At 43.6% G+C, this 26,719-nt stretch overlaps 1 long non-coding RNA gene and 1 pseudogene across 2 annotated transcripts in view; one reads left to right on the forward strand and one right to left on the reverse strand.

Moving 5' to 3' along the window:
• Positions 1-26,719, forward strand: part of LOC116543448 — a 117,635-nt gene that overhangs the window by 36,979 nt on the left and 53,937 nt on the right. The gene's annotated exons all lie outside the window — the stretch shown is intronic.
• Positions 22,170-23,117, reverse strand: LOC116543447 (annotated as a pseudogene). The gene has a single exon (XR_004265581.1). The product of XR_004265581.1 is annotated as a sorting nexin-3 pseudogene (transcript).

Below are 26,719 nucleotides of genomic sequence, written 5' to 3' on the forward strand. Positions count from 1 at the left end.
CCCAGGAGTTCACGATCAGCCTGGGCAACACAGAGAAACCCCATCTCTACGAAAATACAAAAATTAGCTGGCTGTGGTGATGTGCACCTGTTGCCCCAGCTACTTGGGAGGCTGAGGTGGGAGGATCACTTGAGCCCAGGAGGCTGAGGCTGCAATGAGCCATAATCATGCTACTGCACTCCAGCAGGGTGACAGAGGGAGACCAGAGTGAGGGAAAAAAAAAAGAAAGGAAATAAAAGAAACAGGCTGGGCATGGTGGCTCACGCCTGTAATCCCAGTGCTTTGGGAGGCTGAGGCAGGTGGATCACCTGAGGTCAGGAGTTCGAGAACAGCTTGATCAACATGGAGAAACCCCATCTCTACTAAAAATACAAAATTAGCTTGGCATGGTGGCACACAACTGTAATTTCAGCTACTCGGGAGGCTGAGTTAGGAGAATCGCTTGAACCCGGGAGGCGGAGGTTGTGGTGAGCCGAGATGGTGCCATTGCACTCCAGCCTGGGCAACAAGAGTGAAACTCTGTCTCGGGGGAAAAAAAAAAAAAAAGAGAGAGAGAGAGAAAAAAAAAAAAAAAGAAATAAGCAAGAGTAATCCACTGTTAGAGATTATTTGTAAATATATGGTTTGGGAGATGTGGAGCCCCCTGTTGCCCCAGGCCCCTCTCTGCCTCCGTGTTGGTCACTCTTCATCTCCCCAGCCTCTTACCATTGTAGTGTCTGTGGTCATTCCCTGGGCCTCTTCTATTTTCTCCCTCCCTAGGTGATCTCATCCAGTCTGTGGCTCCCTACCAGATTCAGATACTATCTATGGAGACCACCCTTGTGCTGATGCCTCTCAAATGTATATCTCTAGATCATACACTTCCCAGGACTCCAGACTTGTACTTCAAGTACAAGTACCACGAACTCAACATGTCCAGATGTCCAGAACTGACCTGATCTTTTCCCTGAGCCGTCTCTTCCTTCTTGACAGAATTGAGGTTTGCAGTTCTATTCTTTCCATTGTTCAAATCCTTGAAGATATTGCTGCCTCCACTCTTTTTCTCATATTCCACATCCAAACTGTCTTAAATTCTATGGACTCTACCTTCAAAATATGTATGTCCGGAATCTGAGCACTTCTCATCTCTTCTCGTCGCCCCTGCCAGTACCCTAGTCCAAGCCAGTGTCGTCTCTTGCATCTCCTAACTTGTCTTCCTGCTGCTGTCCTTGCTCTCCTTGTCCATGTCTCTACCCAGCAGCCAAAGTGAGTTTGTTCAAATACAAGTTAGACCACCTCACTCCTCTGCTTAAAACTCTCCAGTCACTTCTCCACTCACTCAGAGTAAAGCTAGCTTCCTTACAGGGCCTGCAAGGCCCTGCACGAGGCCCTTCCCGCTGTAACCTCATCTTTGACGACTTCTCACCACCCAGCCCCACTGGCTTCCTGCTGTTCTTGAAACCGGCACATTCACACCTTAGGGCCTGTACTTGCTCTTCTCACTGCATGAACTGCTTCCTTCCCCAGCTATCTTCGTGGCTCCGTCCCTCATCTCAAAAGGCACCCAACTGAGGCCTTCCCTGCCTGCCTCATTTCAAAACTGGAAGCGCTCTCCCGTGTTCCTCATCCCCGTTGGCTTTTCTTCTTCTTATTTCTCACCATCCAACTAACATAAATTTCATTTATATTTCTCATTTACTGACTGCCAATTCCACAAAGGCAAGGACTTTTGTCTTTTTCATGTACTTGTTTTTGGACTTGACCATACCTCAGTGTGTGGAGCAGAACCTCAACTCATCATGCACTGTCTCAGTTGAAATACCCCCAGGATGGGGATACCGTTTCCTCCACCCACAGTGAGATGTGGAGCTCAGAAAAGTTGAGTAACTTGCGCAAGGTCATATAGCTACTAAGTGTGTTTCAGATGTGAGTTATTCACATCCAAACCCATATTCTTTTCACCCTGAGGTGCCATCTGTCTTAGTAGGATGTATTTTTTGTCATTTTAAAAAAATGTGGGCATGGCTGGGAAACACATTTCTGCCTCAGGTTACATCAGAAACTACAGATCCAGACAGATATCTTATGCCTTTACTTACTTCAGTGCAGCATTCAGTAAGTACTGATGCATATAATTTGCTTATTTACTTATCCATTCATTTACACAGTATTTACTGAGCACATGCTTTGTACCCCACTCTGTTTTAGGCCCTGAATTTATGGCCGTGAACAAAATAGATGGTACCAAGTAAATATAAAATATAATTTCAGATAGTGTTAAGGAGTATGAGATGATATAAAGCAGGGTGAGGGGAGACAGAAGAACTTGGGGACTATTTTAGATTGGGAGGTTGGTCGGGTATGGTTGCTCACGCCTGTAATCCCAGCACTTTGGGAGGTGGAGGCGGGATCATCTGAGGTCAGGAGTTCAAGATCAGCTTGGCCAACATGGTAAAACCGTGTCTGTACTAAAAATACAAAAATCAGCCAGACATAGTGGCGCACGCCTGTAGTTCTAGCTACTCCAGAGGCTGAGGCAGGAGAATCGCTTGAACTTGGGAGGTGGAGCCTGCAGTGAGCAGAGGTTGCACCATTGCACTCCAGCCTGAAAAAAAAAAGATTGGGAGGTCAATAAGACATGGCAATTCTAGTTTCAAAATAAGTACCAAATTAGACTGCTTGTCACCACACCCCCACCATCTCTAGGAGTATTTCAATAGCATCCCACCTGGCTCCTTTGCTTCCAACTTGCCCCCAACTCCTGGCCCAGGCCATTCTCGATGTGGTGACCAGTGAGAGAAGACTGGGGCATGGTGAGAAGCACTCTGATTTGGAATATATTTAAAACTAGAGTGGTTATAGTTTGATTGACTAAGGGACAGGTTGGGTCTTCAGGAAGCAGACTTTGAGATTTAATCTGGAGCTGGGATGGCCCTTCAGAGCCGTCCCGAATTGGGGCAAGGAAGCTGGGTTTTTGCTCCCGACATTAATCAGTCATGGACGGTGGCTTTTCCCTAGAAAGTGTGACCTTGGGGTGGCAGTTATCCCCAGTCCATAAAGAGGGCTGACAGGTAAGGGCTGTCTTTGAGCAGAAGACTTGAATAACACTATCAACTAACTAAATCTGATGGACATCTACAAAACACTCTACTAAGCAATAGCAGGATTTACCATTTTTCTGACGTGTACGTGGAACATTCTCCAGGATAGGCCATATGCTAGGCCATAAAACACGTGTCAATAATTTTAAAAGGACAAATCATACAAAGGTGTTCTCTGATTGCAAAAGAATTAAATTAGAAATCAACAACAACAGGAAATTTGAGGAAATTACAGTGTGTGAAAATTAAACAGCATGCCTCCAACCAACCAATGGGTCAAAGAAGGAATCACAAAGAAAATTAGAAAATATTCTGAGCTGAATGAAAATTGAAACAGAACATATCAGAATTTTTGAGACGTAGCTAAAGCTATGCTTAGAGGGGATTGATAGCTTATAATTCCTATACTACCTTACACCGTACACAAAAAACTACTCAAAATTGATTATAGGCCTGAATGTAAGAGCAAAACTATAAAACTATTAGAAAAAGGCCTAAAAGTAGATATTCGTGATGTTGGGCTAGGCACTGATTTCTTACACACGACACTTTCTTATATATGCACAAACAATAAAATAATATTTTCTTTTTGGAGACAGAGTCCCAATCTATCACCCAGGCTAGAGTGCCGTGGTGCAATCATAGCTCACTGCAGCCTCGAACTCCTGGGCTCAAGTGATCCTCCGGCCTCAGCCTCCTGAATAGCTGGGATTACAGGTGCACATAGCCATGGTTGGTTAATTGTTAATTTTTTTTTTTTTTGGTGTGAAGACAGGATCTCACTGTATTGCCCATGCTTCAGATAAAATATTAATAATTGGATTTCATCAAAATTGAAAACTTTTGTGCTCCAAAGACACCATTAAGAAAGTGAAGACTGGGTGTGGTAGCTCACACCTGTAATCCTAGCACTTTGGGAGGCCAAGGCAGGTAGATCACTTGGGGTCAAGAGTTCGAGATCAGCCTGGCTAACATGGTGAAACCCCCGTCTCTAAAAAATACAAAAATTAGCTGGGTGTGGTGGTGCATGCACGTAGTCCCAGCTACTTGGGAGGCTCAGGCATGAGAATTTCTTGAACGCAGGAGGCAGAGGTTGCGATGAGCCAAGATTGTGCCACTGTACTCCAGCCTGGGCGATAGAGCAAGACTATGTCAAAGAAAAAAAAAAAAAGAAAGGAAAAGATCTGGAAATTGCATCCATTAAGGAAATACCAAACATAAAAACAGCAGCAACCATAAGAAAGTGAAAAGATAAAGGCAATTGAATGAGATCAAATATTTGCAAATAATTTATCAGATAAGGGACTTGTATCCAAAATATAAAAATAACTCGTATAACTCAATAATAACAATAAAAAACGGACAAAAGATAGGCATTTTGCCAAAGAAGATACATAAATAACCATCAAATACATGAAAACATACTGTTTGGTGTTCAATTAGCTTCTTGAATCAAGTTAATATCTTTTGTCAAATTTGGGAGTTTTTCAGGCATTATTCCTTTGAGTACATTTTCTTCCTCCATCCCTTCTTTCTTGGTAAACACTGATGACATGAATTTAGTTAGCTGTTTTGTTACAGTCCCATAAATGAACCTCTGTTCTTTTCTTTCAGTCTATTTTTCTCCATTGTTCTGATTGAGTAATTTCTCCTCTACTTTTAAGTTCATCGAATTTTTCCTCCGTCCTCTCCAATCTGCTGTTAAGCCAATTTATTGAGTTTTCAATTTTCATAATTGCATGTCTAAGTTATAAAATTTCTATTTGATTCTTCATTATATCTTCCATTCCTTTGCCAAAATTTCTGGTTTTCATTTGTTTCAAGAGAGTTTGTAATTGCTTGTTAAAGCTTTTTTTTTTTTTTTAAATTTTTATTTTTGGGACAAGGTCTCACTCTACTGCCCAGGCTGAAGTGTAGTAGTGCAATCTTGGCTCACTGCAACCTCTGTCTCCTGGGTTCAAGTGATTCTCCTGCCTCAGCCTCTGGAATAGCTGGGATTATAGGCATATGCCACCATGTCCGGCTAATTTTGTATTTTTGCAGAGGTGGGGTTTTGCCGTGTTGGCCAGGCTGGTTTCAAACTCCTGACCTCAAGTGATCTGCCCGCCTTAGCCTCCCAAAGTGCTGGGATTACAGGTGTGAGCCAATGTGCCTGGCTTGTAAAGCATTTTTTTTTTTTTTTTTTAAATGGAGTCTCCCTCTGTTGCCCAGGCGGGAATGAAGGGGTGGGGTTTCGTTTACTGCAATCTCTGCCTCCAGGTTCAAGTGGTTCTCCTGCCTCAGCGTCCTAAGTAGCTGGGATCACAGACATGCACCACCATGCGCAGCTAATTTTTGTATGTTTAGTAGGTATGGGTTTCACCATGTTGGTCAGGCTGGTCTTGAACTCCTGACCTGGAGTGATCTACCCACCTTGGTTTCCCAAAGTGCTGGGATTACAGGTGTGAGTCAACGTGCCTGGCCTGTAAAGTATTTTTAATACTTGTATTAAAATACTTGCTTGCTTTAAATATGCATCAGGTGATTCCAACATCTTAGTCTTCTTGGGTGTTCATGTCTTTTTTTTGTTGCTGAAATGGAGTCTTGCTCTGTCACCCGGACTGGAATGCAGTAGTGCCGTCTCAGCTCACTGCAACCTCTGCCTCCCAGGTTTAAGCGATTCTCCTGACTCAGCCTCCTGAATAGCTGGAGCTACAGGAACACGCCACCACGCCCAGCTAATTTTTGTGATTTTAGTAGAGATGGGGTTTCACCATATTCAGGCTGATCTTGAACTCCTGATCTCAGGTGATCCACCAGCCTGGGCCTCCTAAAGTGCTGGGTTTATAGGTGTGAGCAACCATGCCTGGCCAATGTCTGTTAATTGTCTTTTCTTTTTTTTTTTTTTCTTTTTTTATGGTATAATCATTTCAGTATTTAATATAAAAATGTATAAACAGGCTGATTTTTAAAGTAGCATATATATTATCAACCCTCAAATAAAGATTGTATGTCTTAAAGTATGACTAAGAAAGCTAATTTTTAAAAATGTGCTGATTTACCTATATTATTATATTAAAAGGCTCATTTTAAGGAATGCAAAACATTGAAGAAAATTCCACTAAGTGATATTGTGGTTTTTTTTTTTTTTGCCTTACCAAATAATTTTTTTGTATTGCATTTTAGGTTTTGGGGTACATGTGAAGAACATGCAAGATTGTTGCTTAGGTACAGACGTGGCAGTGTGATTTGCTGCCTTCCACCTCTTCACCTATATCTGGCATTTCTCCCCATGCTATCTCTTCCTAACTTCCCACCCCCCACTGTTCCTCCCCTATTTCCCCCCAACAGACCCCAGTGTGTGATGCTCCCCTCCCTGTGTCCACGTGTTCTAATTGTTCAACACCCGCCTATGAGTGAGAACATGCGGTGTTTGATTTTCTGCTCTTGTGTCAGTTTGCTGAGAATGATGGTTTCCAGGTTCATCCATGTCCCTACAAAGGACACGAACTCATCGTTTTTGATGGTGCATAATATTCCATGGTGTATATGTGCCCCATTGTCTTTTCTTATTCAAGATTTTCCTGATTCTTGGTATGACAAGTGATTTTCACTTGCATTCTGCACATTTTGGATAGTATGTTCTGAGAATTTGGACCTTATTTAAATCTGTTTTAGTGGTTATCCTTTGACACCGCACTAGTGGAGGAAAGAGGGTGTTGACGCACTGCTGTCAAGTCGGGGAGAGCCCCAGGTTCCTCACTTGGCCTCTGTGGACACTTTCGGGGGCCGTGCTCCTTGTTATTGCTAGGCATGGATGGGAGTTCAGGCTTTCTACTAGGTCTCTGCTGACACACACTGGCTGGGAGAGTAAGAAGCACCTCATTCCTGTTCCCCACGGGGTCTCCAGTGACATTGGTTGTGATGGTGGGGAATTTGATAACACCAGGCGGGGATGAAAGTCCCAGCTTCCTACTTGGTGGGGAGGGGTAGCTCGGCTGGGTGGGATCTGATGTCTAAACTCCCCACTCAAACTTTGTTGGCAGATGTGGAGGTGACAGTGTTTTTTTGCCTGAAATAGAGCAGTCATTGTCTAGAGGTTTTGTCTTTTCTAACCAGGATGTCCCTTTCGTGGTCCTTTGGCTAGAGACTTTTTGGGATATTTTTCATCTTCCTGTTGGAGTTTCCTGGTTGCTGGCTCTTCTAGCACCCAGTCTTGTATATCTGAGGCAAAAGCCGAACCCAGGGAATGCACCACTGTATATATTTTGGGTCTTGAGATTCTTAGCCAATCTGCCTTCTCTCCATCTTTCCGGATCTTCTTATATTTGTTTTATATATGCCATCCAGGGTCGTAGCTGTATTTAGCAGGAGGAATCGGAAGTGCATCTGCGTCATCTTGGGAGCTTAAAGGCAGCTGGATAAGTAGTTAAAACATTCAACATAGCTTTTCCATATGACTCAGCAATTCCATTCCTAGGTATCTACCTAAGGAAAATGAACACCTATATCCACACAGACACTTGTATAAGAATTCATAGCAGTGTTATTCACAATAGCTAGAAGGTAAAAACAAACAAATATCCATCAATTGGTGAACTGGTGAAAAAAATATGGTGTGTCCCTTTGGGAGGCCAAGGCAGGTGGATCACTTGAGGTCAGGAGTTTGAGATCAGCCTGGCCAACATGATGAAACTCCATCTCTACTAAAAATACAAAAAAATTAGCCAGGCATGGTGGTGCACGCCTGTAATCCCAGCTGCTTGGGAGGCTGAGGCAGGAAAATCGCTTGAACCTGGGAGGCGGAGGTTGTAGTGAGCTGAGATTGTGCCACTGTACTCCAGCCTGGGTGACAGAATGAGACTCCATCTCAAAAAAAAAAAAAAAAAAAAATGGTGTGTCCATACAATGGAATACTATTCTGCAATAAAAAAGAATGAAATAGAGATACATGCTACAAAAGGAATGAACCTCAAAAACATTATGCTAAGTGAAAGAAGCTAGACTCAAAAGGCTGTAGGAATCCACTTACATGAAATGCCCATAATAGGCAAATCCATGGAGACAGAAACATCAGTGATTGCCTAGGGCTCAGGTTTGGAACGGGGGCTAAGTGCAAAAATAAACATGAAGTTTATTTTTGGTGTGATGAACATGCTCTAAAATTAGATTGTGGTGATAGTTTTACAACTCTATAAATATACTAAAATCATTGACTTGTACACTTAAAATGGATGATTTTTTTTTGTTTGTTTTTTGAGATGGAGTCTCACTTTCACCCAGGCTAGAGTGCAATGGCACCATCTCGGCTCACTGCAACTCCACCTCCCAGGTTCAAGCAATTCTCCTGCCTCAGCCTCCCAAGTAGCTGGGATTACAGGCACCCGATGTCACACCTGGCTGATTTTTGTATTTTTAGTAGACACGGGGTTTCACCATATTGGCTGGGCTGGTCTCAAACTCCTAACCTTAAGTGATCCGCCCACCTTGGTCTCCCAAAGTGCTGGGATTACAGGTGTGAGCCGCTGTGCATGGCCAAAATGGATGAATTTTGTGATATGTAAATTATACCTCAATAAATCTGTGAGAGGAGAGAAGGTAGAGACATTTTGTGTTGTAGAATTTCTTAAGGAATTTTGTTGTTATAAGTTGCAGAGAAAAGATGTCTAGCATATGAGGTAATGAGAAATTTTTAAACTAATTATTCCAGAAAATTCATACACATAAATAATTAAAAAGAACTCCCATATAGCCATGACCTAGATGCAATAATCATTAATTCAGGACCATTCATGCCTGTAATCCCAGCACTTTGGGAGGCTGAGGCAGGTGGATCACCTGAGGTCAGGAGTTCAAGACCAGCCTGGCCAATATGGTGAAACCCTGTCTCTACTAAAAAATAGAAAAATTAGCTGGGCATAATGACGCATACCTGTAATTCCAGCTACTAGGGTGGCTAAGGCAGGAGAATTGCTTGAACCCAAGAGGTGGAGGTTGCAGTGAGCCAAGATGGTGCCATTGTACTCTGGCCTGGGCAACACAGTGAGACCCCATCTCAAGAAGAAAAAAAAAATTCAGGACCACTCTGGTTTCATCTCTACTCCCAACCTCCACACCAGATTATTTTAGAATAAATCCTAGACATGATATGATATATCATATATAATTTCTATCATAAATAGTTCAGCAGCCTAAAAGATAAGGTCTCTTAAATAACATAACAACTATTATGTTAGTATTTATGTTAATTTCTTAATATTATCAAATATACAATGTTCAGTTTCCCCAAATTTTCCGTTAAATATATGTACAGTTTGTTTGACTCAATATCAAAACAGTATCTGTGCTTTGCATTCAGTTGATATTTAAGTCTCTCTTTCTCTTCCTTGAAGTGGAATTCGTGTTTTAGAACAGTTTTAGATTTATAGACAGACTGAGAGGATAGTACAGAGCATTCCTGTGTGACCTGCCTGCATCCAGTGTCCCCTATGAATAACATCTTACCTGAGTGTGGCATATGTGTTATCATTAATGAATCAATACTGATAAATTGGCCCAGTGTGGTGGCTCATGCCTGTAATCCCAGCACTTAAGGAGGCTGAGGTGGGCAGATCACCCGAGGCCAGGAGGTTGAGACGAGCCTGGCCAACATGGTGAAACCTCATTTCTACTAAAAATACAAAAATTAGCCAGGCATGGTGGTGTGCACCTGTAATCCTACCTACTCGGGAGGCTGAGGCAGGAGAATCACTTGAACCTGGGAAGTGGAGGCTGCAGTAAGCCGAGATCATGCCACTGCACTCTAGCCTGGGCAACAGAGCAGGACTCCATCTCAAAAAAAAAAAAAAAAGATAAACCATCATTGAAGTCCATACTTTATTCATTCAGATTATCTTAGTTTTCACTGGTGTCTGTCTGTTCCAGGTATCCCTTCCAAGATACCATATTTCATGTATTTGTCACATCTCTTTGGGCTCTTTTGTCATGTTCCTTGTTTTTGATGACCTTGATAGTTTTGAGGTGTACTAGTCAGGTGTTATGCAGGCTGTTTATCTTTCGGAATTTGGTGATTTTCTCATGGTTAGGCTTGGAGCTTGTCTCTTTTAATCTTTTTTTACCCCGTTGACATTAATTTGTTGAAGAAATGGCTTGTTTCCTATAGAAATTTCCAAATTCTGAATTGCATTAATTGAATCACTCTACTATTTACCATATTCTTCTGCTTCCCCCATTTTTTTCTTAAACTGGTAGTTAGATTTAAAGACTTGATATGATTCATGATGTATTTCCTGGCAAGGCAACATCATAGGTGGTGGTGTGCTGTGTTTCCATCAGGGGACCTAGAATTCTAGTTGGCAGCCATGATGAGCATTGCCAGATGCATTATTTCCTTAGGGATTGTAAATGCAAATATTCTAATTATATAATTCTGTCTAAACTTATTTCATTTATACAGTCTATGTTCCATCTACTATTTTGACACAATTTATTTTAGAAAGCCAGAATGATGCCATTCTTTCCCCTTTATTTAGCAGCTTTTAGAATAATGAGTTTGTTCTCTAGCATCTGCCAAAGGTAACCAATGACTCTTTATTTAGTATCACTGTGAGTCAATTGATTTTAATGTGTTTCAATCCCTTGCAGTTATTATTTTTACTGAGGCTCCATTTATCCCATTTCAGTTTCAAAGGGGTTGGAGGTCTGGAGAGTAAAGACATTGTTCGGTCTTTGGAGGGGGGCACTGGAGGGAATGATCTGCAAGGACCGGAAGTGGGATTCTTAAAACTGAGACTGTGGAGAGGCCGCAAGGGAGGTAATGACAGGTCTAGATATGACTGTGGAGTGCGTGGCTGCAGTAGGGAGAGGACAAGATCACTGGAGCCAAGAAGGTCAAAAGGTCAAGGTGAGAGGGTACTGGGTGGATTGTCTTGGTTGATAGAAAAGCCACAAAGCACGGTAGCAGGAGTGGGATGAAGAGAAAGACAGTGACCAAGGGACTGAAAATTTTAACGAATTGTGAAGAGTGAGGAGTGACAGGAGAGCTGTTAAATGCTGGCAACAAGAGCAGCTGAGGGTGATGTTGGAGGCCACATGTACTGCAAAGTAGCTAAGGCCCTGCATTACTCTTGACCACCAGAGAAGCTCATGTATTCATTCATTTATTCAAGCAGTAAGTTAACCAAAATGTGCTTAGCAAAACTCTCCCTGCCCTCACAGAATGTACATGTATTCATACAAAATTGTCTTTATAAAGTCAGGACATCTTCAGGACACTTCCAGTTAATCAGACACCCTGTCAATCCTTCTGGTTAACTGACTTTTGTTTGTTTAGCAGTGAATTTTAATGAATAAAACCTCTAGGACTAAAATTCTTTTTTTTTTCCCTTTCTTGAGACAGTCTTACTGTGTTGCTCAGGCTGGAGTGCAGTGGTGTGATCTTGGCTCACTGCAACCTCTGCTTCCCAGGTTCAAGGGATTCTTCTGCCTCAGCCTCTCAAGTAGCTGGGATCACAGGTGCACACCATCACACCTGACTAATATTTGTATTTTTAGTAAAGATGGGGTTTCACCATGTTGGTCAGGCTGGTCTCGAACTCCTGACCTCAAGTGATTAGCCTGCCTCAGCCTCCCAAAGTGCTGGGATTACAGGCAAGAGCCACTGTGCCCAGCTGGATTAAAACTCATGTAATAAATTCGCAGATATGAAAATCTTTCATTTTTCACAAAAAAACTCCATCTTGTGTGGACACCAGGTGACCTCATCACAACAGGTCAAGGTGAAAGTGCTCTCAGCATGGTGAGAGAGGCGGTGACGTAAGAATCACCTGTGGAAGTGAAAGGACCTGGAGTTGAAAGGAATCTTAGGGATGGTCTTGGCTCTGGCTTTTAAACGTTTTCTTTTCATCCCATGAAATGTAGAGGAACTTTGTCCATCAAACTCATACCTAGGGTCCTAAAATAGAGAAGAGATATAGGATCAGGGCTCTGGCTGAGCCTTTCCCCTCCTGAGACCCCACCCCTACCCAGAGTGCCCGTTGGAGGTTGCCATGGATGTAGGATTCTGGGGAACACTGTCTGAAACCGTTCACTTGGTCCCATTTCTTCTTTTACTGAGGCCTGGAGAGGAGAAGTGACCTGCCCAAGGTGACACAGGCCTGGGACCCATGCCCAGTGTCCTGCCCGCTGGTCAGGAGCGACTGAGGAAAGCAGAGCAGGGATGAGGGGTGGAGGAAAGGGCAGGGCCGCACTGCCTTGATTCTGGAGCCCTCACTGATGGACTTGGGACTTGTTTTTACTTGTTTTTCTAACTTTGGGGACAAAAGATTTTCTTTTCCTTTTTCTTTCTTTCTTTCTTTCTCTCTCTCACTTTCTTTCTTTCTTTCTTTTTTCCTTCCTTCCTTCCTTCCTTCCTTCCTTTTTTCTTTCTCTCCCCTTCCTTCCTTCCTTCCTTCCTTCCTTCCTTCCTTCCTTCCTTCCTTCCTTCCTTCCTTCCTTCCTTCCTTCCTTCCTTCCTTCCCTCCTTCCTTCCTCCCTTCTCTCTCCCCCTCCCCCTCCCCTCCCCTCCTTTTCTTCTTTACAACCAAGGCAGGATAAGAAATTTTTTGGTGGGTAGAGAAGATTATACAATAGCGGAAAAACACTTAGTTTAGGAGTTTGACACACTGTGATGCTGGTCAGACTAGCTAACCTCTCTGAGCCTTGCTCAGTTCCTTCATCTGTAAAGAAAGAGGTTGTGGCTGGTGTGGGTGAGGGAGTGCGTGCTGGATAAAGGCGGAAGGAGATGGATGGGAGGCACCTGGCAGACTTGGCCAGTGTCAGCCGCTGTCCTAGGAGACTCTGGGCTGGGGCAGCATTACCGGTTATGCTTTTCCTGGGGAGACTGACAACCCTGGAAACAGTCTTTAAAATTTTTACTGGACACATATAATCATGGATTACCCCAGGTGCAGCATTCTGTTATAGCAGCATGGAATGAATTAAGACTGGCTGGACACCTGGGACTCGCTCTTCTCTTTATCTCACCCTTTATACCCAATTCACCTGTTTGCTCATGGGGAGACTCCTGGGCTTGAAGGAAACCAAAATATTCCTTTATAAAATCCTGGGGATTGTTAGGCCAAAGAGGTTAAAATTCAGGGGAGCGCTTTGCCCATGTCTTTCCTTGCATGACGTCAAGACTGTGATTTGTGAAGACAAAGGTCTCCCTGCCCTCCCCACCGCTTTTTATCCATCTAAAAACAGGCCCCTTGCAGGTTCGCATATCAGCTCAGAGATAGCGGCACTGAGGATCTAGGAGCAGACTTTACTCTTCCTGTAAATTTACCTTCCCACATTTCCCCCCTTTTGGAAGCCTGAAGATGCTCTCTTCTTTGTCTTGTCACTATACAATTTTTTTTTTTTTTGAGATAGGATCTCACTCTGTTTCCCAGGCTGGAGCACAGTGGCATGGAAAAGATCTTGGCTAACTGCAACCTCTGCCCTTTGGGCTCAAGTGATTCCCCTACCTCAATCTCCTGAGTAGCTGGACCGCAGATGCGCACCACTACGCCCAGCTGTTGTTTTGTATTTTTAGTAGAGATGGGGTCTCACCATGTTGCCCAGGCTGGTCTCCAATTCCTGAGCTCAAGCAGTCCAACCACCTCAGCCTCCCAAAGTGCTAAGATTACAGGTGTGAGCCACACCCAGCCTTGTCACTATAGGATTTATGGCTCTTTGTTAAAATACTATTTAAGCCATGTCCCTAAGCCACTGCCTTGAGAGAAATACTTTTGAATTGAGGATCTACCACAGGTATAGCACATGTTAATAAATTTCTGCTAGCTTTTTTCTTGTTAATCTGACTTTTGTTTTCTATTTATTTATTGTATTTGGGCTCTGGGGTACGTGGGCACGTCCTGCATCCTGCAGGATTATTGCATTGGCACATACATGCCATGGTGGTTTGCTGCCTCCATCCCCCCACCCCTGTCGCCTACATCAGGCATTTCTCCTTGTGTTATCCCTCCTCATCCTTCCCGGCCTCCGCACTGTCCCTCCCTTCCCCTCCAACCCCCACTTAGCCCTGTGAGTGTTCTTCCCTTCCCTGTGCCCAAGTGTTCATCACCCACCTGTGAGTGAAAACATGCAGCGTTTGGTTTTCTGTTCTTGTGTCAGTTTGCTGAGAATGATGGTTTCTAGGCTCATCCATGTCTCTACAAAGGACATGAACTCATTGTTTTTATTTATTTATTTATTTTTATTGCATTTTAGGTTTTGGGGTACATGTGAAGAACATGCAAGATTGTTGCATAGGTACACACATGGCAATGTGATATGCTGTCTTCCTCCCCATCACCTATATCTGGCATTTCTCCCCATGTTATCTCTCCCCAACTCCCCACACCCCGCTATCTCTCTGCTATTTCCCCCTGACAGACCCCAGTGTGTGATGCTCCCCTCCCTGTGTCCATGGGATCTCATTGTTCAACAACCACCTATGAGTGAGAACATGTGGTGTTTGATTTTCTGTTCTTGTGTCAGTTTGCTGAGGATGATGGTTTCCAGCTTCATCCATGTCCCTACAAAGGACCCAAACTCATCGTTTTCGATGGCTGCATAATATTCCATGGTGTATATGTGCCACATTTTCCCTATCCAGTCTATCGTCAATGGGCATTTGGGTTGGTTCCAGGTCTTTGCTATTGTAAACAGTGCTGCAATGAACATTTGTATGCACGTGTCCTTATAGTAGAACGATTTGTAATCCTTTGGATATATACCCAGTAATGGGATTGCTGGGTCAAATGGAATTTCTATTTCTAGGTCCTTGAGGAATCGCCACACTGTCTTCCACAATGGTTGAACTAATTTACACTCCCACCAACAGTGCAAAAGAGTTCCTATTTCTCCACATCCTCTCCAGCATCTGTTGTCTTCAGATTTTTTAATGATCGCCATTCTAACTGGCGTGAGATGGTATCTCAATGTAGTTTTGATTTGCATTTCTCTGATGACCAGTGATGATGAGCATTTTTTCATATGTTTCTTGGCCTCATGTATGTATTCTTTTGTAAAGTGTCTGTTCATATCCTTAGCCCACTTTTGAATGGGCTTGTTTGTTTTTTTTTCTTGTAAATCTGTTTTAGTTCTTCGTCGATTGTGGATATCAGCCCTTTGTCAGATGGGTAGACTACAAACAATTTTTTCCCATTCTGTTGGTTGCCAATTCACTCTAATGACTGTTTCTTTTGCTGTGCAGAAGCTGTGGAGTTTGTTTAGGTCCCATTTGTCTATTTTGGCTTTTGTTGCCAATGCTTTTGGTGTTTTGGTCATGAAGTCTTTGCCTACACCTATGTCCTGAGTGGTTTTGCCTAGATTTTCTTCTAGGGTTTTTATGGTGTTAGGTCTTATGTTTAAGTCTTTAATCCATCTGGAGTTAATTTTGGTATAAGGTGTCAGGAAGGGGTCCAGTTTCTGCTTTCTGCACATGGCTAGCCAGTTTTCCCAATACCATTTATTAAACAGGAAATCCTTTCCCTATTGCTTGTTTTTGTCAGGTTTGTCAAAGATTGGATGGTTGTAGATGTGTTGTGTTGCCTCCAAGGCCTCTGTTCTGTTCCATTGGTCTATATCTCTGTTTTGGTACCAGTACCATGCTGTTTTGATTACTGTAGCCTTGTAGTATAGTTTGAAGTCTGGTAGTGTGATGCCTCCTGCTTTGTTCTTTTTGCTTAGAATTGACTTGGCTATGCGGGCTCTCTTTTGGTTCCATATGAAGTTTAAGGTGTTTTTTTCCAGTTCTGTGAAGAAGGTCATTGGTAGCTTGATGGGGATAGCGTTGAATCTGTAAATTACTTTGGGCAGTATAGCCATTTTCACAATATTGATTCTTCCTAACCATGAACATGGAATGTTTCTCCATCTGTTTGTGTCCTCTCTTATTTCGTTGAGCAGTGGTTTGTAGTTCTCCTTGAAGAGGTCCTTTACGTTCGTGTTAGTTGTATTCCTAGGTATTTTATTCTCTTTGTAGCAATTGTAAATGGCAGTTCGTTCTTGATTTGGCTCTCTTTAAGTCTGTTATTGGTGTATAGGAATACATGTGATTTGTGCACATTGATTTTGTATCCTGAGACTTTGCTGAACTTGCTTATCAGTTTCAGGAGGTTTGGGGCTGAGACGATGGGATCTTCTAGATATACAATCATGTCATCTGCAAATAGAGACAACTTGACTTCCTCCTTTCCTATTTGAATGCCCTTTATTTCTTTTTCTTGCCTGATTGCTCTGGCTAGAACTTCTAATACTATATTGAATAGCAGTGGTGAGAGAGGGCATCCTTGTCTAGTGCCAGATTTCAAAGGGAATGTGTCCAGTTTTTGCCCATTCCGTATGATATTGGCTGTAGGTTTGTCATAAATAGCTTTTATTATTTTGAGATATGTTCCATCAATATCTAATTTATTGAGGGTTTTTAGCATAAAGGGCTGTTGAATTTTGTCAAAGGCCTTCTCTGCATCGATTGAGATAATCATGTGGTTTTTGTCTTTGGTTCTGTTATGTGGTGGATTACGTTTATAGACTTGCATATGTTGAACCAGCCTTGCATCCCCGGGATGAATCCTACTTGATCCTGGTGGATAAGCATTTTGATGTGCTGTTGCAATAGGTTTGCCAGTATTTTATGGAAGATTTTTGCATCTATGTTAATCATGGATATTGGCCTGAAGTTTTCTTTTCTTGCTGAGTTTGGTATCTGCCTTGCTAGGTTGGGGAAGTTTTCCTGGATAATATCCTGAAGAGTATTTTCCAGATTGGATTCATTCTCTTCGTCACATTCAGCTACACCTATCAAATGTAGATTAGGTCTTTTCACATAGTCCCATATTTCTTGGAGACTTTGTTCATTCCTTTTTACCCTTTTTTTTCTCGAATCTTGCCTTCTTGTTTTATTTCATTGAGTTGATCTTTGACCTCTAATATCCTTTCTTCTACTTTGTCAGTTTGCCTGTTGAAACTTGTGTATGCTTTGCGAAGTTCTCGTGTTGTGTTTTTCAGCTCCATCAATTTTCTCATTAGCATTTCATCAAATCTTTTTTCAAGTTTCTTAGTTTCTTTGCATTGTGTTAGAACATCTTCTTTTAGCTCACAGAAGTTTCTTATTACCCACATTTTGAAGCCTGATTCTGTCAATTCAACATACTCATTCTCCATCCAGCCTTGTTCCCTTGCTGGTGAGGAGTTGTGACCCCTTGTAGGAGGAGAGGTGTTCTGATTCGGGTGTTTTCATCCTTTTTGCGCTGGTTTCTTCCCATCTTCATGGATTTACATGCTGTCTTTGTAGTTGTTGACTTTCAGATTGGGTCTCTGAGTGGACGTCCAGTTTGTTGATGATGAAGTTATTTTTTTCTGTTTCTTAGTTTTCCTTCTAACAGTCTGGCCCCTCTGCTGTTGGACTGCTGAGGTCCACTCCAGGCCCTGCTTGCCTGGGGATCACCTGCAGTGGCTGCAGAACAGTAAGGGTTGCTGCCAGTTTCTTCTTCTGCTGTCTTTGTCCCAGAAGGATACCCGCCAGATGTCAGTCAGAGTTCTCCTTTATGAGGTGGCTCTTTGGATATGCAGGGGTCTAGGAGCTGCTTGAGGAGACAGTCTGTCCTTTATAGGAGCTCAAGTGCTGAGCTGTGAGCTCCGTTGTTCATTCAGAGTTGCTGTGCAGGTACATTTAAGTCTGCTGCAGCTGAATTCATAAACCTCATTTGTTTTGTCCCTGGTGCTGTGTCTCAGGGAGTTAGGGCTTGATTTATGAGTTTCTGTTGTGCTGCTGGCTTTTTTCAGGGCTGCCCTGCCCAGTGAGGAGGCAGCCTAGTCACTGTCGCCTGAAGAGGCTTTGCTGAGCGGCTGTGGGCTCTGTCCAGCTGCCGTGTGAACTTCCCTGCAGTCCTGTTCATACGGGTGTAGTTAGAACTGCCTCAGCAATGGCGGCCCACCTCTATAATGGCAAGCTCTCTCTTTAATGGTGGACTGCCTCAGCAAAGGTGGACTGCCTCAGCAATGGCAAACTACCTGCATAGTAGTGGACTGCCTTGGTAATGGCCGACACCCCTCCCCCACAGAGCTGGACCATCCGGAGTTCAGCTGTGCTTGCTGTGAAACTCTCAATCCAGAGAGTTTCTGATAGCTGTTTTTTGTGGGGGTGGGACCAGGCGAGCCTGATCACCTGGCTCCCTGCCTCAGAGCCCCCCTCTTTTTTTTTTTTTTTTTTAGTTGAATGGTCGATTCTGTCTCCCAGGTGTTCCAGTCGCCTGTTGAAAAGGTGCTGGGATCTGTGTGATTTCCCGTGCGGCGACCCACTGTGCCGGCTGAAACAGCCGTGCTGTGATTTGTGGCACTTTTTTGCCTGGGAATTTCCTGTCCTGGCTCCCTGTTTCAGTCCCCTTTTTAATCAGATGAATGGGTGACTCTGTCTTCCAGGAGCTCCAATTACTAGCTAAAACGGCACCCAGACCCATGTATTTTGTGTGGAGAACCACCGCGCCGGAGTGCCGGCAAAATAGCCATGCCGGCCAAAACCACCATGGTGCCAAACCAGCCACACTGGCGACCCGTGGGGCTCCTCTGCCTGAGAATCTCCTGGTCTGTGGGCAATAAAAATCCGTCTGGAAATGCGACGTCCACTCACCCTCCATGCTTTCACTGGGAGCTGCAATCCTGAGCTGCTCATAATCAGCCATCTTGGATCCCTCTGAACTCATTGTTTTATATGGTTGCATAGTATTCCATGGTGTATATGTGCCACATTTTTTTTGTCCAGTCTATCATCAGTGGGCATTTGGGTTGGTTCCAGGGCTTTGCTAGCGTAAAGAATGCCACAATGAACATACGTGTGCATATGTCTTTATAATAGAATGATTTATAATCCTTTGGGTATATACCCAGTAATGGTATTGCTGGGTCAAATGGAATTTCTATTTTTAGATTCTTGAGGAATCGCCACACTGTCTTCCATAATGGTTGAAGTAATTTACGCTCCCACCAACAGTACAAAAGTGTTCCTATTTCTCCACATCCTCTCCAGCATCTGTTGTCTCCAGATTTTTTAATGATCACCATTCTAACTGGCATGAGATGGTATCTCAATGTGGTTTTGATTTGCATTTCTCTAATAATCAGTGATGATGAGCATTTTTTCATATGTTTGTTGGCTGCATATTTGTCTTCTTTTGAAAAATGTCTCTTCATATCCTTTGCCCACTTTTGAATGGGCTTGTTTGTTTTTTTCTTGTAAATCTGCTTTAGTTCTTTGTAGATATTAGTCCTTTGTCTGATGGGTAGATTGCAAAATTTTTTTCCCATTCTGTTGGTTGCTGGTTTACTCTAATGATTGTTTCTTTGGTGTGCAGAAGCTCTTAAGTTTAATTAGGTCCCATTTGTCTATTTTGGCTTTTGTTATCATTGCTTTTGGTGTTTTAGTCATGAAGTCCTTGCCTGTGCCTAAGTACTGAATGGTTTTGCCTTGGTTTTCTTCTAGGGTTTTTATGGTGTTAGTTCTCATATTTAAATCTTTAATCTATCTGGAGTTAATTTTTGTATAAAGTATAAGGAAGAGGTCAGTTTCAGCTTCCTGCATATGGCTAGCCAGTTTTCCCAACACCATTTATTAAACAGGGAATCCTTTCTCCATTGCTTGTTTTTGACCAGTTTGTCAAAGATCAGATGGTTGTAGATATGTGGTGTTGCTTATGAGGCCTTTGTTCTGTTACATTGGTCTATATCTCTGTTTTGGTACCAGTATCATGCTGTTTTGATTACTGTAGCCTTGTAGTATAGTTTGAAGTCCGGTAGCTTGATGCCTCCAGCTTTGATCTTTTTGCTTAGGATTGTCTTGGCTATGTAGGCTCTCTTTTGGTTCCATGTGAAGTTTAATGTGTTTTTTTCTTGTTCTGCGAAGAAGGTCAATGGTAGCTTGATGGGGATAGCATTGAATCTATAAATTACTTTGGGAAGTATGGCCATTTTCACAATACTGATTCTTCCTAACCAGGAACATGGAATGTTTTTCCATTTGTTTGTGTCCTCTCTTATTTCCTTGATCAGTGGTTTGTAGTTCTCCTTGAAGAGATCTTTTACCTCCTTTGTTAGTTGTATTCCTAGGTATTTTATTCTTTTTGTAGCAATTGTAAATGGGAATTAGCTCATGATTTGGCTCTCTGTTTGTTTGTTGTTGGTGTATAGGAATGCTTGTGATTTCTGCACATTGATTTTGTATCCTGAGATTTTGCTGAAGTTGCTTATCAGCTTAAGGAGGTTTTGGGCTGAGATGATGGGTTCTTCTAAATATACAATCATGTTGCCCACAAATAGGGACAATTTGACTCCTTCTTTTCCTGAACAAATGCCCTTTATTTCTTTTTCTTTCCTAATTGCTCTGGCTAGAACTTCCAATGCTATGTTGAATAGGAGTGGTAAGAGAGGGCATCCGTGTCTAGTTCCAGATTTCAAAGGGAATGCTTCCAGTTTTTGCCATTCAGTATGATATTGGTTGTGGATTTGTCTTAAGTAGCTTTTATTATGTTTAGATACATTCCATCAATACCTAGTTTATTGAGAGTTTTTAGCATAAAGGGCTGTTGAATTTGTCAAAGGCCTTCTCTGCATCTATGGAGATAATCATGTGGTTTTTGTCTTTGGTTCTCTTTATGTGGTGAACTACGTTTATAGATTTGCATATGTTGAACTAGCCTTGCATCCCTGGGATGAAGCCTGCTTGATTGTGGTGGATAAGCTTTTTGATGTGCTGTTGGATTCAGTTTGCCAGCATTTTATTGAAGATTTTTGCATCTATGTTCATCATGGATATTGGACTGTAGTTTTCTTTTTTAGTTGTGTCTCAGCCAGATTTGCGTTTCAGGGTGATGTTGGTCTCATAGAAATGGTTAGGGAGGATTCTCTCTTTTTGTATTGTTTGGAATAGTTTCAACAAGAATGGTACCAGCTCCTCTTTGTATGTCTGGTAGAATTCAGCTGTGAACCCATCTGGACCTGGACTTTTTTTGGTTGGTAGCCTATTCATTTCTGCCTCAACCTCAGACTTTGTAATTGGTCTATTCTGGGTTCCAACTTCTTCTTGGCTTAGTCTTGGAAGTGGGCAAGCATCCAGGAATTTATCCATTTCTTCCAGATTTACTAGTTTATGTGCACAAAGTTGTTTGTAGTAATCTCTGATGGTAGTTTGTGTTTCTGAGGAATTGGTGGTGATCTCCCCTTTATCAAGATTTATTGCATCTTCTCGATTCTTCTCTCTTTTCTTTTTTGTTTCAGTGCCCTATCAGTCCCACAGAAATGAACCTGGCACCTTGTTTGGAATAATGAAGTCCTCTAGCCCTCTGCGTCTCGTTCACTGGGAGCTGCATTCCAGTGTTGTCTTCTCCCGGCCATCTTGGCGAAACCCCCACTGACTTTTGTTTTCATGAGACTGTTTCAACTAAGAACCTACTTGGGAAAGAAAAGAAATTATTTTCTCCCGTACAGGGTGCCCATGCATAGAACTCACACCTCAGGGCTGTCTTATTACCTGCTGAGAGGCCCCCACCCTCCCAGCCAGGAAGTTTCCCTACCTCCTGGGAACTCAGTTGGCAGAACAGGAGGAAGAGGCTGTGCTGGCCCCACAGGGTGGGCACCCTTTGGCTTTGGAACTGGAGATATCAAGGGCTCTGCTCCGGAGACAAAGCCCAGGGCTTTTCTTTCATACTGTCCCCTTCTGAACTGCCTGGGACTGCCCATCTACCTTTCCCACCTTCGTGTGCCCTGCTTCCCCATTCACTGGTCTTGTGCCTGGGATGGTCATTGGTGTCCTCATCTTTGCGGGTGGAGGTTGTCACTTGGCAGTAATGATAATTGACTAACCTGGGGAGGTGTCTGTGGTAGAGAGAGATTAGGGTGAGAATTTTCTTTTTCTTTTTTTGCATATCAGAAATGCGTTTTAATTTTTATTTGAAAACAACTTTTTAGACAAATGATTTTAGTATATAAATTTGATTTTGTTTTTATACAGAATATAAAGATTTCCCTCATTAATCTTCCATGTGAAGGGTATTACAAGCCTGAAGGAAGATACTTTCTGCACACAAGTATGTATCTTTTGTGTGCAGTATTGGAAACCAATGGTGTAGTGCTCCTACACATAAATTAGGTCAAGTGACATAGACACATTAAAAGGGGGAAAGAGAAATATTCTAGTTAATCAAATGCAAGAAGCAAAGAAGACACAAAACCTCTGCAAATAAGACCAAGCCAGCAACTTTAGTTAGGACACTGCAGATTACATTGGAATAACAGATTTGTGAGGCTATATTGTGCACCACATTAAAACAGCAAGAAAGAGCTATTCACATAGAAAGGCTGGAATGAAGGATTTTCACTAAAGCAAATTAACTTCTTGTCAACTGCCACAACAAAACCGAGCATGAGTGTTAGTATACTGATGGCATGTTATACCAGTTTCTAAGCAGCATGGTAAAAGTTAGAACTTCTTCACTGGTGCATATCAATCATTAATAGTCACATTTTTGCCCCTTCTTGCCAAATTTCAGGCATGTCTTATTTTAGATGGAGTATAGCTTTTATCTATTATTTCATCTTGTAAAAACATGTGAAGACAACGTTCATTCTGTGCCAGAGGATGACCAGCAAACTTGTTTATAAACTGCTCCAGCCCTTGTTTTCTTTCCTCAATAAAATTGTCATCAAATATTCCATCATCGCCTCTAAAAGGAAGCTGACACAAAAATGCTTTCCCAGGGAGCGGGGGAACTACAGCCTTGCTCTCTCTTTCTAATTCACTTTGCAGCCATTCAAAGTCACTGTATCTTCTTCTAACAGTGGATTCTTTCAGCTTGAAAATAGGAAGATTTGTCTTGACCCTGATTTCGTAGGTGGTGAAGCAGCCTGGGCTGACCCCCACCGTCTGAGGGTTGCTCACATTGATCTCGAAGAAGTCATTCGGGGGTCCGTAGGCGTCATTCAGGTTCTGCAGCTTGGTGATCAGCTGCTGGGTGTCAGCCACGGTCTCCGCCATTTCGCTGTAGCTGCCACCGCGTGGGCTCCCTCTGCCCCCTCTGCATTCAGCGCATGAAGCTGCTGCTGCCCGCCACGGGGACATGGGGCTCACGCTGAGAATTTTCATATGAGTCCAACTGCCCAGTGAGTTCTTCTTGCCCACTGCCCAGAAAGAGCCAATTTATGAAGACAGGGGAATTGCAATAGAAAAAGAGTTAAATACATGCAAAGTCAGGTAACTGGGAGACTGGTTTTTATTCTTACTCAAATCAGCTTCCTTGACAATTCAGAGGCTAGGGCTTTTAAAAAAGATAGTTTGGTGGGCAGGGGGCTAGGGAATGGGTACTGCTGACTCGTTGGGGATGCAATGAGGGATGTGGAAAATGGTCCTCTTGCACAGAGTCAGCTTCTGGGTGGGGCCACAGAGGAGTCAGGCCATTCTGTTGTCAGAAATGCAAAAGCCTGAGAAGACATTTTAAAAGGCCAATCTTAGGTTCTGGTAATTAGGGAGCTTGCAAATCTTGCAACTGCTGGAATAGTAGCTGGTAATCATTTAACTATGCCTACATCTCAGCAGAATTCAGTCCCCTCTCAGCTGCCTAACTTGTGATCTTTCATTAGCTTTACAAAGGTGGTTCAGTTTTGGGAAGGGCTATTAATTAAATTATAAACTAAATTTTTCTCATGGTTAGGTTGGCCCATGCCAAGGAATGACCAAGAGCAGTTTGGAGGTTAAAGCAAGACGGATTTGGTGTGGTCAGATCTCTTTTGCTGTCATAATAATTTTCTCACTTTTATAATTTTTGCAAAGGCAGTTTTATTAGCCTCCCCACCCCTGCTCCAGGCTCCGACCTCATCCTTTTTTGCATTGGCTGCTCTGTCTGTGCCCTCACCCCATCCATTTTCCATCCTTTCTTTCCTTGCTTTGTGACCTGGGAGACCCTCCTCTATGGACAGATCACACGGGAGGTCGGGGGTGGGGGGGGGCCTTGCTGGCAGCTTCTCAGTGGGTTTGGCCAATGGGAGGCACTAGAGGGAGAACAGGAGTGGGAGGAGAGAGGATGGGGTGTTTCTCTTGCACTTCCTTCTAGGACTGCAGCCTCATCCTGGCTCCTACTCTTCTTGCCCCTTTGTGTCCAGTGGGGAAGGGGAACAATGGTCCCTCCTGTCTCAGAATCCCTTGCAAATCCCTCCACTTGCCCTCACTCAGTACTCAGCCTCTTAATTACAGCTCTGTTGTCAAAACTTCTCAGTGGCCTTCAGCTTCCCACTGGGACCCTCCACCTTTCATTCCTTTCTCCTCACTCCAGCCCTGAGGGGTGCTAGCTAGGCAAGGGCTGAATTTCCCGTGGGGTGGGGAACATGCTCTCCTCACTCAGGACTGTGCAGTTTCTCAGCAGAGACCTCAGGGCAGCGTCCTCAGCTCCCTTTTCATGTCCCACCTCCTGGCATTCGGCCTGTAGCTCCCGCTTGCACCTTCGAACCTCTGCTTTCAACTCCCTTGGAGTTAGTGTCTCCTCAGCAAGGAAGGTGTCATCTCAGTGGAGAAGACATCATCTCAGAGAGGTCGGGCACCCCCAGCTTTGCTCCAGGGAATTCAGTTTCCCCAGGGTCAAAGCCGGGAAGCTGAGGGCCTGTCTCTAGCTCCTCTGCTCAGGACAGGAGCTCCTCCTCTCCTTCCCCTCTTACCGCCATGGTTTTGGGTCCATGTCCTTTGTGATTTCTCCACTTCAGTGTGCGGAGCCAGTCTGTCCTGTCAGCCGGTCAGACTGTGAGGCTGCCCAGGGCAGGAGATTTTTCTGTTGTTTCCCTTAGATGCATGCAGCTGGCTGTCAATAAATGCTCACTAAACAAGGGCACGTAAGGGTTGTGTCCTATAATCTCTAGAGGCACTGTGGGGGTGAAAGGGAGGGGGCCTTGGAGGAGAAAAGCTTTTGGCCTGGGGGAAATGGCTTGGGCCTTTTGCCAAGACAGAAATGCAGTGGATGCGTTGTGTGTGTGGGGGGAGTGGCCCCACTCTGTTCTCAGGGAGCGGTGAGACTGGGGGCAATGGGGGACAGATGAGTGTGTTTGGGTAGAGACACACACATCGTCCTCCCACTTCCCTCTGAGGGAACTCAGTTTTCTCGACAAATCAATATGAACAAAATCTAATTAAAAGTGAAGTGTGTAATAAGTTAATAATTATAAGTGGATTAAGTAATGTAATCCGCTCAAGAGCTGTTTGAGGTTGGCAAGCAGAACACCTGTATTTACAGGTGGGAGCAGAGTCCCGGAGCAGAGGGGACTGTGCCACGTCCCTGACTACTGAGTGGGAAGCAGGATTCCCACCAGGTGGTCCCACTCCTGAGTGTGTGCTCCCACCACAGTGACCTCCAGCTTCCAGCCCCATCAGCCTTTTGAGTTTGAAAACTTTTTTTTTGGTTCAAATTGAGCTATAGCTTACATAGAATAAAAGGCATCAATTTTCAGTGTCCTGAGCAACGAATTTTCACCAATGCATGCACCCAAGTAACCACCCCTAGATCAAAAGATGGAAGATGCACCTCCCCCCTCCCCCGACCACCCTGTGTCCTTTCCTGTCCTCACTACGCAGTCAGCCTGCCAGGAACTGCTCTTGGACTTCTGTCACCATGGACTTGTTTTTCTTGTTTGCTTTTTATTTATTTTTTTGAGAGGGAGTCTTGCTCTGTTGCCCAGAGTGGAGTGCAGTGGCAGGATCTCTACTCACTGCAACCTCCGCCTCCTGGATTCAAGCGATTTCCAGCTAGTTTTTGTATTTTATTTTATTTTTGAGACAGAGTTTCACTCTTGTTGCTCAGGTTGGAGTGCAATGGTGTGATCTTGGCTCACTGCAACTTCTGCCTCCTGGGTTCAAGTTATTCTCCTGCCTCAGTCTCCTGAGTAGCTGGGATTACAGGCATGCACCACCATGCCAAGCTAATTTTGTATTTTTAGCAGAGACAGGGGTTTCTCCATGTTGATCAGGCTGGTCTTGAACTTGCGAACTCAGGTGATCTGCCCGTATCGGCCTTCCAAAGTATTAGGATTGCAGGCGTGAGTCACCATGCCGTGAGTGAATGCCTCGTTTTGCTATTCTTCAGCTTCACATGTTTGAAATGCTATAGCTTGGGGTTTGTGTCTGGTTTCCTTTGCTCCCTCCCATGGTTCTAAGATTATTTTCTGCATCCTCCGTACCCCTTGCTGGGTGTCTTCCTGCCGGAACTGCTCTGTCTGCCACGTTATCGCCAGAAGAGGGCAGCAGAGGCTGAGGAAAATCTGGTGAGACCAGCTGGGCGGCCTTTCCTGGCCCACAAGTTGCTCCCCTTGCCCACGGAGCACCTTCTGTCTGGATGCCTCCCAGGCAGTTGCTGCTTCTTGGTCTTGCTTTCTTCTCTGGACCCGCTGCTTTAGGGACGATTTCTGGAGCAGAGATCTGGAGCAAGGATCTCCAAACTGTTTTGATCACACACTCCGTTCAGTAATGTGCTTAGAAGATGCAACTAACAGACGTGTAAACTTTATGAAGGTTAAAAGAACAAACGCAAATCACATTAAAAGGGATGAGATTAAAGATTCTATAATAGCTCTAACATGTTCTCTGCCTTCTCTCCTGTCTCCCTAGATCC

The sequence above is a fragment of the Sapajus apella genome, unplaced genomic scaffold (assembly GCF_009761245.1).
Source record: "Sapajus apella isolate SASKATOON/1434 unplaced genomic scaffold, GSC_monkey_1.0 scaffold188, whole genome shotgun sequence".
NCBI classification, from domain to species: Eukaryota; Metazoa; Chordata; class Mammalia; order Primates; family Cebidae; genus Sapajus; species Sapajus apella.